Here is a 15,437-nt window from a genome sequence, read left to right on the forward strand (position 1 = left end):
TGCCATACTCTAATTCCTGTAAAAAAAAAAAAAAAAAAAAACCCTTCAAACTATCTCAGTGCAATGTGCCCTCATGTAAAGTAGCCATTGATTTCAATAGCTCTAATTAAACTGTCTCATTTATAGATGCATCTAAACATTACAAAAAGACACCTTCATATCTGACAATTTGTCCCCTTTATCTTTAAAAGTGTTTCATCGTAGTCTTGAAAGTCATTCCCAGACAAGTGCTTTGGAGAAGCTGCTTTAAAATATAGTTCCTGTGGTAGGCCATTAACCAAACCTCCTCCGCAAGTTCCTATCTTCCACGTGACTAATACACAGATACTGCAGGCCATCAAATTGATACACCAACAAATTTGGACTTGAGAAGACTAGTATTTGTGCAAGATAAATAGTCCATAAACTAGCTTATAAAATCCAAGAGACTGGCTGAAAATAAAAGCTAATGTGTGAGCCAAGTAGACAGTTTATAAACTGACACAATTCCCAGAGACTTAAGTAGAAATTTGGAACCTTGGAATAAAAGCACAAATGAGCACATTGCCAGGGCTGACGGGAAGGCAGTAATGTCCAAGTAGGTGCAAGTTCAGTAAGGAGCAAACCCAAGTCCTCAAGCCCAACACCTGTCAGTAAAGGTTAGAAGGCAAGAGAAACACATACACGTGTGCGAGCACACACACAACTTTTTACATGAAAAGTTCTATTTACGTTCCAACTATGGACAAATAATCTTCTATACGAGGCCATGAAGCAAAAATTGTATTTAATATACAACATGAAACACAAAGCGTGAGCAAGAGGACCTCACCAGATTCTCTCTCCAGCCAAAGTAGTGAAAGTATTTTACTGCAACCATTTAAAGTCTTTGAAGGGCATGCAGCAAATGAAACATTTTTTTAAGAAAATCAACTAAATCTTGCTAAAAAGAGAGAGCTTTTGGTACTCAAGGCAAGATCTATTTCTTCCTTAATAATCCACCCAGCTTAGTGTGACTGAAGTTCCACTCGGAGTGGTATGGATGAAAAGATGGGGCTCCCTCTCCCACTACCTCCCAGAAGGAAGGCAGAGTGTTAGAACTTCCCATCCCATTCAGCCCCAGGTCATAGAGGCTAAATTAAGGAAACTGCTGACAAGAGATTGCCGACTCCCTTCCAACCACATAGCCACAACTTGTGAATGGATTATCTACCCCAGGCACAGTAGGTAGACAATGAATATTGGGGCATGAATAGCCTTAACCCCCAATCTCACTTAGGGCAGAGTTTTCACACCAGAAGAATAACAAGAGTCTTTGAATGTCTCCATGCACCACCCTACTTGTGAAATAGAAGATTCACTTAGAGAAACAAGACATCATGCCCCCCACCCCCTACTCAAGTAGCAGTACAGGGATTTTTCAGGGACAGACAGGCTTTAAGAACAGAGCTATCAATCTCTCCCAAAAGGGAACTCACTTTATATGGAACTGACTGTGAGCAAATTGAAACCTTAGTCCACTCTCAAAAAAAAAAAAAAAACAAAAAAACAAAGACGATCACACTAAGCTATTTAGACTGGGGTGGTAGCTACAAGGGAGCAAAAAAGCTAAACTGTTGGCAAGCTAGTTTATCAGGGACACCTTGGAAAGAGCCAGGTAACAGCAGCTGGCATGAAATCACAGCAAACTTCCAACATTGGCCTCAAAAACTACCACTGCAGAGGAGGCAAAGTGTAACTGAATCACACTGTAGAACATTTTATAACTCAGGCATTGTCAAGCGAGGGAAGGAAAGACAAAGAAATAGAGGAAGAAATAAGGAAGAAAAGAAAAAAGAAAGCAATTTGCAGGCAATGAATAGACTTTATCAGTTGGGTGTGATATCAGAGACAGACAGTAAGAGATTACAAAACAAACACAAAAAGAATCCTACTAAAACCACTGTCATTCCAGGGTGACTATATCCATGCCCAAGATTGCACCCTCTGTGAAGTGATTTCAGAGACTTCACCTGGTATGGCGGTGAGGGGGAGGGGAACATCACTGAAATAGACCAGCAAAGTCACATACAACAGCAACAATAAGCCCTGAGGAAATGAGAGGGAGACCATCACCACCTAGAACTGATAAATTATCTCAAGGTCCACCAACCAATGACTGGATAAAGGAAATGTGGTATACACATCCACAAGAAAATATTTTTCAGCCTTAAGGAAAGGAAATTTCTATTTCTAACAACATGGATGGACCCTCAAAAGCAATATGCTAAGCGAAGCAAGTCAGAAAAAGACCAATACATACTAAAAGACCAATCTCACCTACACATATAACCTAAAAAAAAAAAAAGCCTCAAAGACACGTAAGATTAGTGGTGGCCAGAAGTGGGGGTACAGAAGGGCAAAACAGGTGAAGGCAGTCAAAAGGTATATCCAGTGACAAAATAAGAACTAGAGGTGTAATGTACAGCATGGACTACAGCATCAAGTTGCTTAGAAATCTTAAAAATCCTAAGGATTCTGTAACCATGTGTGCTGACAGATGTTTACATTGCGAAATGATCACCAAAATAAAGTTAACAAATTTGAAACATTATCTTTTACCCCTGAAACTTATGTTGTACATCAATTATACCTCAAAAAAAACAAAAAAAAAATCTGTCAATAAATTTTAAATGTGAGAATTTCAAAAATGTGGAAGGTGAACATACTAAGAATGAATGCAAGAAGAAATTAGGAAAACAGAAGACACAATGAGATGAAAAGATACAGTATGAAACAGAGCATGCAGAAGAAGCAATCCAAAGAGGGAAATTTATAGTGTATGTCTATACATAAAGAGATATTCTCAAGTCAAAAAATGTTCTACCTGAAGACTTAACACTTCTAAAGTTTTTTCGGGAAAAAAAACTTAAACTAAATCAAGTATAAGTAATAAATAGAGACTAGGGCAGAAATAAATGAAATAGAAAGTAGTAAAATAGAAAAAAAAAATCAATATCCAAAGTTAGTTCTTTGAAAGGATAAAGAGGATTGACACATCTTTTGCTAGACAAACCAAGGGAGAGGGAAGATTCTAATTAGTGTAATCAGGAATCAAACAATGACATTCTACCAACCTCACAGAAGAAATAAAAAACTATGAACAAGTATATTTCAGCAAAACAGATGAAATTTCAGTTTTCTAGACTACAAAAAACAGATTCAATAACAATTTTTTTTCAATATATGAATTTATTGTCAAACTGGTTTCCATACAACACCCAGTGCTCATCCCACAAGGTGCCCTCCTCAATACCCATCACCCACCCTCCCCTCCCTCCCACCCCCCATCAACCCTCAGTTAATAACAAACAATTTAAATAGACCTGTACAATTAAGAAAGCTGAATTAGAATTTTAATTTCTCACAAAGAAAAGCCCAGGAGGCTTCACTGGTTATACAAAAAATCTTGAATACCCATTCCTCACATTATTCCAAAAAAGTGACATAGGAGAGAATGCTTCCTAACTTAACTCTGTAAGATGAGTATTGCCAAAACTAAACAAAAGACATCACAAAAAAGAACGACAGCCCAAAACCCCTGATGAATTCAGATGCCTAAATCTTCAACCAAATACTAACAACCAAATTTGGCAACCAAATGGGATTTATCCCATGAATGAAAAATTGATTCAATATACCAAAATATCAATGTCATATATATTAATTAAGGGCAAAAAATAATAATAAACACCAACATGTCAACATATGCAGAAATAGTATCTGACAAAATGCAACACTCCTTCGTGAAAAAACCATGCAACAAATTAGGAACAGAACTTCCTCTAGCCAAAAAACGGCAACTGTGAAAAACCAATAGGTAACATCGTATTTGATAAAAACTCTGGATTTTCTCTTTAGCATCAGGAACAAAAATATATCCACTGTCACCACTTCTGTTTAACGTTGTACTGAAAGTTCTCGTCAGGAAAATTAGACAAGAAAATCCAATAAAAAGCATCCAGAAAGAGTGAAACTATCTCCATTTGCAGACAGTACTCTACAGAAAATCTGGATGAATTCCCTATAAAACTAGGAATAGACATATTTGACAAGAAAGCAGAGGACAAGATCAACATTAAATAATCACTTCTATCTCTATCTATACTACCAATAAACCATCAAAAACAAATACTTAATGTTTAACAAAGGAAGTTAAAATTTATTTTCTGAGAACTACAAAAAATTTCCCAGGCTCCTATGTAAAAGCCAGTATCTGAACCTATCCACTGGCACCCATCCCTTTCTCAAGTCTTTCACCAACAGTGTGCCTTCTATCCTGCTTCATCAATTTTTATTCCTTTACTGTCAACTATCTTCAGTAGCATCCAAGCAATCTTTGACATCTCCCATCAAGTAAGTCTTTCTTTGATCACACCTATCTTCCAGCTATAACCAAATTACTCCTAGTGAGGTTCAAACAAAACTCCATTAAAGTAATTATCTGTATTCCTTAGAATCTCCAATGTCTGTCTCTTCTCCTGTTCTCTGCAATCGACTTCAATGAGGATTTTATCTCCCCCAATCCACAAAAATACATTTATAAATATCATCCATGACCCCCACGTGGCCAAATCCAATGGGTATCTCTGTCTTCAAGGGCATCTGTTCACCTGGCTTTCAGAAAACCTTCTCAATCATCTCACAAGCAGAGACCTCAAAGTTCTCTAGCTACCCTCATTCCATAAGTGACTTCATCAAGTCACAACATTTCATATACTATCTACATGAGAACTTACAAAACTATACCTCCATCCTCAAACAATCTCTTCAATTCCAGACTGTCAGTATCCGAATACCCTATTTAACTTCTCAGATCAAGAGCCACACCTCAACTTTAACATACTGAGATCAGTTTTGGTTTCACATATACCACACAGTCCATCCATGTCTGCTTTTCCATACACTTCCCATCTTCATAAAAGTCAACTCTATTCTTCTAGTTATTGTCAAAAACCTTGATCATCATTAACTTATCTCCTCTCATACTCCATTTGAATCGAATCCATGAGCAAGCCCATCACCTTCAAAATATACCATTTCAGCACAGTTTTCACTTTCTGCACCACCACAATCTGAACCCAGCACCCATTCTCCCTCCCTCAGATCTCATACAGAAAACGAAGATCATAAGAGAAGACATTAGTATTTTTAACTACATTAAAATAAACTGGAAGAAAATGATTACAAGGCATATAATTGGCAGAATATTTGTGTGCCTAATATATAAGTAATTTCTAGAAATTGCTTTTTACTTAAAAAATAAAAGTAGGGACAAAAGACTTTCATGGGCAATTCAATGAGAACACATAAATCCTGTAAATACTGGGGAAAAAATGCCAAACCTATTAACAAAATACCAAATTAAACCACGAAGAGAAAGCATTTGCCACTAACTGGATTAGAAAAAAAAGACCATCAACAATATTAAATGGTAAGGATATGGCTCTAGCTCAAACTCCTTTTATACCCTAGTGAGTAGAATTTATCCAAGTTCAGTAAGTAATTGAGCATCATCTGGTAAAGCTGGTGACATGCATGCATCTTGACTGTAATGAAATCCTTGGGTCATGTGCTTAAGACATTAATAGTAATGTTCATGCTAGCAATGCTTGCCTTGGCAAAAATTAAAGAAAACATAGGTTCATCAACTACAAATAGATGAACTGTGATATAAAACAGTGATCATGAACATGTGATAGCTGCACAGATTCACATAAATACAATTCCCTAAAGGTGTTTTGGGGGGAAAAAAGTGCTGTCAAAATAAAAGCAAAAGAGAAGTTAATCATACAAATAATTATTTTTTTACAGGGATATGAAAAATCATACAAACCTACTATGCCCTTTAAGAATACATCTGACAAAAATGAAAACAAAACAAAACAAGAAAATAAAAACAAATTTCAGGATAATGTTTATCCATGTGGGGGAAATAACTAAGATCAGGGCAGGGATATGGTTTAAAAGTGACCAGTAATGTTCAGGGTGGTAGATACCTAAGTGTCCACAGTGCTTTTCAAATTCTCCCTTTTTAATTTCTGACAGTACATTTGTGGACTCTCATTCTGACTACTAAAAACTTCTGAAGAGAAAAAATAACATCCATATCTGGGATGTAATTATGGTAGGACCGGTATACTCCAAGACTCAGTAAGGTTTAACTGGAAGCCTAGAGATCAGCTGTATAGTAGCACAATAGGAAGACCATTTAAAGCACAAAGTGACTACTGGTTTACTGAATAAAATACCCATAAAAAGGATAACATGTGGAAAAAAACTACCACTCACTCAACTATCTGGTTTAAACAAAGATGCTAATCCTGACAGGCATGCACTCCATAGCTGTTTCCATAGAAAGGGATGTTTGTTCAGAAACCTAACTCCTCATTTACGTGAATCTTTTCCGAAATTTAAAATATCAAAATTAAGACACAAGTATGAACAAAGTCAGTTAGGTGCCTCTAAAACAGAGCTATTTGGGTAGTTTGTTACATGAAGCATAATTCCCAAGTTATCAAATACACTGCCTCATTGGGAATTAGCCTAATAAGCCCTGAATGGAAGCTTAACAGCTCAGCACCACAGTGATTACTTGCCTCTCACACTAATCTATCCAAGTATTTCCACAAGTCAATGCATGGAAATCACAGATACAAATCACACAATGTGGAAAAATGAACCCCACCTCTTCTGTTTACTTTTAGAAGCAAAATTCAACAATACTTATCCATACACAGAGCAGGTGCTGACATGCATTCCTACTCGCCTATCTTCATTCAGGCTAATTATGACAACACACTATAGAAATCCTGACTATATAATTACAATTTCATTTAGCTGAGTTGTCTCTATTCTGAGACTACTTAATGAATGTTTACACAATCACATCTTTAAAGCTAATCATTGGGCATTATGAGATTGTATTTCATATTTTGATAATACAATAACTCCAATATCCTTTCATAAAAATAATTTATTCAATACAGAAATACCAGTATTTTAGAAAAACTTATCCAAATTGCTCTATCACTCCATGTACCCCTAAAAAAAGGATATGTAGCATGAAGAAATAAAGCATTTGATATACTCAACTTTAATTCCTGAAAATTAAAGCAGTACCATTTAATTTACATCTAATTTGATCAAAAGTATTCTGCTTGGATGTCCTGGGTGTTTAATAAGCCTTACTACATTTTAATCCCTAGGTATACCCCTGATCTGCCTCCTTCCCCAACTTGATTTAGAGGTAATACATAAAATATACAGGAGTCACAGTTTTAGCTAAAGAAAACAAAAGCTTTTCACACAGTAGCCTTTTCACCATCAGTAACACATCAAGTTTTACCTCATTCCATAGTCAGGGAATAATTCACTACCTGCCCTGGGCACTTCAACTTTGTTAAAATAAGCCTCAACTTTGCCACTAAATACTCAGAAATCAGGCTTTCTCACATATCAAACTGCTTCTTTCAGACCCAGGTCTTAATACCAATGTTTCCCTCCAGTAAGATACAGAATCCAATGGCCCGGGAGCGCTTATTACCTGACCCCCCACCCAACACTGAATGAACTCTGACCTTCAATGCACTTGATCATGATCAAAACTAACCAATAGAGATCCAGTACAATTTACTGCTAGCCATGGTCAATTCTACCTAAGATTCTTTGTTTGGAAAATAACATCTGTCGAGTCATTTAGCTCTTTAATAACAAGCCCAAAATACTTTGCATAAATATCCAATACTGGATAGCCAGTTTATTTTTCCTGATACACACATATTAGCTTTTACTTCTCAAGTTTTCCTTAATCGTTACTGAGTACAGTCCTGCTGTAAAATACAAAGATTGCCCCCCCCACAAACACACACACCACCCCCCCACCCCGACCCCGTCAGAATTTCTGTTTATTAGGTTACACTATTTCTCTTCAGAAAGGGACTCAACAAATTTTCTAACTAATGATGCTAACCATCCTACAGGGCATGGGATAGCCCCACCAACAGAAAGTACCTTACGAAAACGTGTAAGATTGTGCCAAGTTTGAGAAATGCTGTGCCACTTCAGTATTCAGATATACAAAGAAACTCAGGTCTGGAAGTCTACTCTCAGATACAAAAATACCTGTTGCCTTAAATACTGGAGAAACAACCCAATATAGTAAGTGTAGGGTACTTTTTGTTAGGTAAGCAGTAAGATGTACCTAAGGGTCAGGAGTTGATAAGATCACAAGCAGTTAAAATTCTTTAGGTAACTAATATTAACATGGGTAGGTCTGCCAAATTCTGGAAAGCAATTCAGTGTCTGAAAAGGATGCTGAGGTCTGGGAGGGCAGGAGCATTTTAGAAGAGACGATGAGGTCTACTGTCAGGGAACGGCAAAGAAAAATTAAAGCATTCACAAGTACATGTGTCGTATTACCCCTTGGCTCACATCATCCAATCAGGTCCAGCCAATCCAGTTCCTTAAACTCTTCCCCTGGCCCCCAACCTCTACTTCTTTCTCTATTTCAGTCTGCTTAAATAGACTTTGACCACTTTGCTAGATCATTACATAGATCCCAAACTAATTTCAGTCCCCTCAATCTCCTGTACTCCATCTATCAAACCAGGGAGACAGCCATCTTTCTAAACTTCAAGTCTTAGGTTATTTCCCTTGGATGGGGGGAGGGGGAGATTTAATGGTTCCCCCCTGGTCTCCAAAAGCTAATTCAAGGAAATAAATCAAGGAAGATTAATGAGTTCAAACCTACAGATTATTCCAGAGATGCTAAAAAAGGCAAATTTAAATGGTTCTGTTCAGTTGGAAGCTTAACATACAAGGTCTGCAATTATAGCAGAGAAGCTATAGCATGAGAGATTTCAGAGTAAATATGTCAATTTGGAGTTAAAACGGGTACATGCAAATGCTTTGTACCATGTCAAATAATCATCTCACAAACTTACATGTTGTAGGATTCTTTTTATACAGTTCTCTGGAAGAGACAAAAACAAAGGGACAGAGCACCAATCAAGAATTGACCTGGATTAGGAAGAGAGCAAGGGTCTGAGTACCAGGCAGCAGCAGGAGGGAATTCTTTGGCGTGTTACAAAGTTCTGTTGTGATTGTAATCATCTATACAGGTATAAACACTCAGACTGTATACCCTCCCAAAAGTGAATTTTACTATGTAACAGGTTTTCAATTAAGTAATGTGAGCATGATTTTGATTGCTCAGAAGTACTTTGTTCAGTTATAAAAGAAGTTAAAGGAAACATTTCAAGTATGGGAAGATGTATCTGGAAAGAGTGGTCAAAAAAAAAAAAAAAAACAGCAAAGATTGCAGTCACAGAAGACAAAGTAGAGAGAGCTGCAGAAGGAAGGTCTGGTTAACGTTGTCAATTTAGCTAAGACATTCTGTATAGGCTGCTTTGGTATAATATGATTCTTTCTAATGTCAGCCACCTGGACTTAGCACAACCCCCACAGCTCACAACCAGAATGCCCTTATTTTAGACACCAGACCCAAGTGGGATCCCCACATCACCAGCTCTGCTGACCTACTGGCTGCAAACCCAGAAGGTTCTCACAACCTCCAATGAAGTTCACCCAAAACTCCTACAACTCAGGAAAATGATTAGAACTACATTTTGACAATGATTATTTATGATCACATGTGTATGACCAGGGATATGTAACAGACCAGATAAATGTAGAGAAACACGGGGTGAGGGCTTGCGAGTTCAGAACACAGCCTCTGCGGTGCCCTCTCCCCATGCAATCAGCACATCGCTGCTCAACCAGGTCGCTCTCCTGAGCTTCAGTGTCCAGGGTCTTCATTGGGATATCATTTTGTCAGTGTGAGTCACTGATTCATTGACCATGTGGTTCAACTCAGTCTCCAGCCCAATTACTCTCCCCCAGAGGTTGGGCTGGTTCAAAGTCTCAAACCTCCAACTGCCATTGGTAATGAGACACCATTAGTATTTCTGACAACCAGCCCAGATCCTGAGTGATCTCATTAGCATCATCTCAGGGGAGATGGAAGGGGATCATGAAAAACAAAAACCCTCCTCTATTACTTCGGAAATTCTAAATACTTCAATTCTTCTTTCAAGGAACCAGGTATAAAAGCCAGTCATCTTACTTATTTTATAACAGACTAAAACTGCACATATAGTTTGGGAGCTGAGAAATTACAGGTGATTTTGGACAAAGTAGTCAGAGGAGAAGAAGCCAGATCGCTGTGCACTGAGGAGTCAACTTTTGCACTGAGGAGGTGCAAAAGAAGGAGCAATAAATGTGACCTGTTACTGTCAGAACTTGACAAGGGAGGAGAAGATAAAACATGATTAGAGATCCAAGAACACAGGGCTTTCATATGTGCAAGTAACTATGAAAATGTCTTCTCTCAGGAACACATTTTGAGGAGGTTGCCTTTCTGATGCACTATCATTTTCAAATTTGTGTTATTACTGGCAGTTTTGTGTATATAACAGCTAGCTTATTAGTCCTAAAATGACTCTCTCACATTTCTATGTTCCAACTTATTTTACCCTGTCCAACATCTCCCTTATAACAATGTCCTCATTACTACTTTTCCATCTCTGGACTTTTAATTATGCAGAAATATAAAAATAATTTATACTTAGTAAAAAAAACCTTTTTTTTTTTTTTTTTTTTACTTTTAACGTTTATTTATTACTGAGAGACAGAGCACAAGCAGGGGAGGGACAGAGAGAGAGGGAGACACAGAATCCAAAGCAGGCTCCAGGCTCCGAGCTGTCAGCACAGAGCCTGACCCGGGGCTTGAACTCACGGACCCTAAGATCATGACCTGAGCTGAAGTCAGACGCTCAACCGACTGAGCCACCCAGGTGCCCCAGTAAAAAACTTCTAATTTCAGGACTATGGCTGACAAATTATCTTGCAAAACCTCTTGCAATGTAAAAAAAGTTCAGGAGAAAATGTTATTAATAGCTTTTTTCCCCAGTGTGACTCTTAAGGTTATTTGTTTTTAGTAATTTTTTAGGGGTGCCTGGGTGGTCCAGTTGGTTAAGCAGCAAAGTAGCCAACTCTCGGTTTCAGCTCAGTTCATGAACTCACAGTCATGAGATCGGGCCCCACATCTGACTCCATACTGAGCATGGAGCCTGCCTTGAAATTCCGTCTCCTCTTCTCTCTAGGCTCCTCCCCTTCTCTCTCCCTCTCTCTCTCTCTCTCTCTCTCTCAAAATAAATAAATAAACTTTAAAAAATCATTATTTTAGAACCGTGACTCATGAGATAACTACCTAGGACTAACATCACATACAGAATCCAAGGAAGACAGTGGAGATGCGTTGGGTTATTAAAAGGATTTAGTATAAACAAATGAGACAGAATGAAGAATTCTGTCCTGAGACTATGCTACCTAGTCCGTAAGAACTGTGGTCCTCACATTAAGATCCAGGTAACCATTTAAAAGGTAAGCCAGATAAAGCACAATAACCACTGCATTAAGATTATACAAAATTGTCTGTCTATCCTGGCTTGTATTCTGATGGGTAGGGGAACCTTCCCTGAGAGGCCCTAACTGTCATCTAGACTTAATGGGAGTTCAGAGTTTGGTTTAACATGACCATAAGGTGGATAAAACCTCAAGCCAAAAATTAACATAATGTGAATCCAAAATGGTAAAGCCCTCAGGATCCCTGGCAGAACACAAATCTGCTTCAAAAACACATCTTCATCCCATGCCCAAAGGATTCCTACTGATAAAGTCCTGCCAAACATGGGACTACAATACAAACTGCTCAACAGAGGAAGAAACAAATCTTGAATAAAAGTGGAGAAATGAAGAAGTTAAGAACTACGAAGAATTAGCTACAATAAATTAAATATTTATATTTAAGTACTGAAAGAATATAAAATCGTGAAAAAAAAGGGGGGGCAATGACAGCTGAAAAGGACCAAATCAAACTCCTAGGAAGTCAAATTTTGATTGTGAAAATACTTCAACAAGACGGGGCGCCTGGGTGGCGCAGTCGGTTAAGCGTCCGACTTCAGCCAGGTCACGATCTCGCGGTCGGTGAGTTCGAGCCCCGCGTCAGGCTCTGGGCTGATGGCTCGGAGCCTGGAGCCTGTTTCCGACTCTGTGTCTCCCTTTCTCTCTGCCCCTCCCCCGTTCATGCTCTGTCTCTCTCTGTCCCAAAAATAAATAAAAAACGTTGAAAAAAATTAAAAAAAAAAAGAAAATACTTCAACAAGAGATTATATTAGGACTAATATAAATGAAAACCAAGGCTACTCAGAAAACACCACCCCCCCACATACACACACACACACACACACACACACACACACGCGTGCCAGAAAAAAAAAATGATGTTATGAGGACAGGGGAAGGTTTACCACACATACAGTGATGCATAAGTAGAAGGGAGAAAATGCCGTAGGGTCAGAAATGGGGCAAAGTCAATATTTAAAAGTTAATGATATGGAAGGCTCTAGAATTGATAAGATATTAATCAAACTGCATGAATAAATCCTAAGCAAGGGAGGAAAAAAGATTCTTATCTAGTCACACCATAGAGACAATGCACAATACCTTTGAAAAATAAGTGACTTTAAAATCAACCTGGCAGACACGATGTAGCTAAGATGCCAACTTAGCAGGAGGACCCTAGACTTGACTTATCCCTTGAACACAGCTACATTATTGTCAAATCATACCCCGGAAAGTGACTTGAGTACTGACAGAACAGACTGTACAACTAGAGGGACAGAAAAGGCCACACAGAGGAAGGTATGAAGTATGGAGACATGGTTTGGGGAAGAAACCTATCGTGGGTGCTGCAGAGGGAAAGGAGTCCTGGCCACAAAGAAAGCTAAGAGAAAGAAAGAGATCAGAGTGCACGTGGGTACACTCAGGAGAACTCTTCTCCAAAGCCATTGGCTGGGAAAACGAGAGAGGCTGATTTTCTTGAGTTTCACCAGCAGGTCTTAAAGCCAGGAGTTTTAGCGGTTGGCGGGCTTGGCTGGGAAAGAGGCCTGAGAACACTGCCCTGCTCCTGGAAAGAAGGCAGGTAAACCATCCGGGAAAGACTGCATGATCTGAGGGTTGCCTAAAGTGCTTGGGAAGAGACGGTTCACTCTTCCACTGTCTCTTAGAGGTGGTGTTCACAGAAACGCCTGTCTGGGGACAGAAGAGCGGGCAGGCAGCACTTCCCTCCCCTGCCCCTCAGTATAGGCGCAGAGACACCTGCTGAGGGCAGCTAACCCAGACACTGGCTGCTTAGCCTGCCTCGCTACAAACCCCATGCCCCTGTGCTCCGGCTTACCTGCCCTTCTCAGTCAAACCTACATCTGTCCCAGAGTGGCGAGACCCTCCCCAGAAGACTAGTGCAGGCCCCCTAATACAGCACATCCTTAAAGTTTGCAGTTTAAAAGTCATCATTAAAAACAAATATTTAAAAAAAAAAAAAAAAGGCATCAGGCTTGACTGGGATAGAGACCAAAGGACAATGTACTGTTCCAGTGGGCAAGCAACCTGGAGACAGACTGTGTGACATCACCAATCTGAAAGATGCCTGGGACGCTTATGGGGAAGTTACTTGATATTCTGGGGGGGGGGGGGGGGGAGTAGTTCCCTGACAGCAGCAAGCACAGAGACTCCTCTCCATGGACACAGGAACTGGCTGGTGCCATCTCCCTCCATGACCGCTCAGCATAAACCAGCTTCACTAAAGAGCACAGGGCCAGCCAGATTCACTCAACAGCATACCACTGGCAGCCTCACCAGCTTAAACCAAGTCCTGACACGCCAGGACTCTGCTGGTCCTCCTTTTCTCAGACAAGCATGCCTAAGGCCTAGCACAGCAGACCCCTTCACCAGAAGATCAGCAGAAACCTGCGCTCACACCATGTCTTCCAACCAGAGAGTTCTGCAAGGCTTCAAGTCAAGAGGAAGGAGCATCGAATCTCATTTAACAAGCAGACCAGACCACACCTAGTTAAAACTCACTACACTCTGGCCAAGATCCAAACATTGCATGCTACAGACAAGGAAACCCTTTGCAAATGACTGGCCTGAGCAATAGAGCAGCCAAAGCACAGCAGCAGACTACATGCAGCATACACCACAGACAGGGCCTGAAGCGCCAGGCCCTGAACACTTTATGACCTCTCCTTCATAAAGCCATTATTCTCAGGAACAGGAAACCTAATAGGATTTTCCAACACAGAGAGGACGACAGAGACTTCGACAAAATGCCAAGATGGAGGGGAACTCATCCCCTAAGAAAGAACAAGGAAAGATCCAGGCAGAGATCTAGCTGATACAAGTAATGTGCCTGATGGAGAATTTAAAGTAACAACCACAAGGACACTCACTGAGACTGAGAAGAACAGGAGGACATCAGGAAGACCCCTACCACAGAGATAAAAGAGCTCAAAACCAATCAGGCAACAATGAAAACTCCAACAACGGAGATTTGAAACAGACTGGATAGAATGACAAGGATGAAAGAAGCAGAGGAATGAGTAAGTCATACAGAAGAGAAAATTATGAAAAATAATGAAGTTGAACAAAAGGGAGAATGAATTATGCAACACGCAAGTAGACTTAGGGAACTCAGTGACTCCGTCACATACAGTAATATTTGTATAAAAGGAGTCCCAGAGGACGAGAGAGAAGAGGGGGCAGAAGGTTTATTTCAGGAAATAAGAAGTAAAAACTTTCCTATTCTGGGGAAGGAAACACATAGATATCCTAATCCAGAAGGCATAGAGAACTCCCATTAAAATCAACAAAAGCAGGTCAATACCAAGACATATCGTAGTTAAATTTGCTAAATATAGAGAAAAAGAAAACATCCTAGAAGCATCAAGACAAAAGAAGTCCTTAACTTCCAAGGGAGACCCATAGCGCTAGCTACAGATCTCTGCATAGAAACTTGGCAAACCAGGAGGGAGTGGCATAAAATATTCATTGTGCTGGTTGAGAAAAATCTGCAGCCAAGAATACTCAACATAGCAGGCTATCATTCAGAATAGAAGGAAAGATAAAGAGTTTCCCAGACAAACACAAACTAAAGGTGTTTGTGATCACTAAACCAGCCCTGTAAGAAATACTGAGTCGAAAGTAAAGACCAAAAGTAACAAAGATACTTCAGAAATGACAAAACAAGTAATAAAATGATACTAAATACGTACCTATCAATAATTACTCTGAATGTAAAGGGACTCCAGTCGAAAGACACAGTGTGTCAGAATGGATTAAAAAAAAACAAAACAGAACCCATCTATATGCTGCCTGTGAGAGACTTATTTTAGACCTAAAGACACCTGAAGATTTCAAGAGAGGGGCTGAAGAAACATTTACCATGCAAATGGACATCAAAAGAAACCCAGACTAGCCATATATATACAGGTAAACATTTTTTTTTTTTTTAATTTTTG

The 15,437-nt window shown here is 39.3% G+C and overlaps 1 protein-coding gene across 1 annotated transcript in view; it reads right to left on the reverse strand.

Moving 5' to 3' along the window:
- Positions 1–15,437, reverse strand: part of CRPPA (CDP-L-ribitol pyrophosphorylase A) — a 322,296-nt gene that overhangs the window by 282,375 nt on the left and 24,484 nt on the right. The gene's annotated exons all lie outside the window — the stretch shown is intronic.

Source organism: Lynx canadensis, chromosome A2 (assembly GCF_007474595.2).
Source record: "Lynx canadensis isolate LIC74 chromosome A2, mLynCan4.pri.v2, whole genome shotgun sequence".
Taxonomy (NCBI): domain Eukaryota; kingdom Metazoa; phylum Chordata; class Mammalia; order Carnivora; family Felidae; genus Lynx; species Lynx canadensis.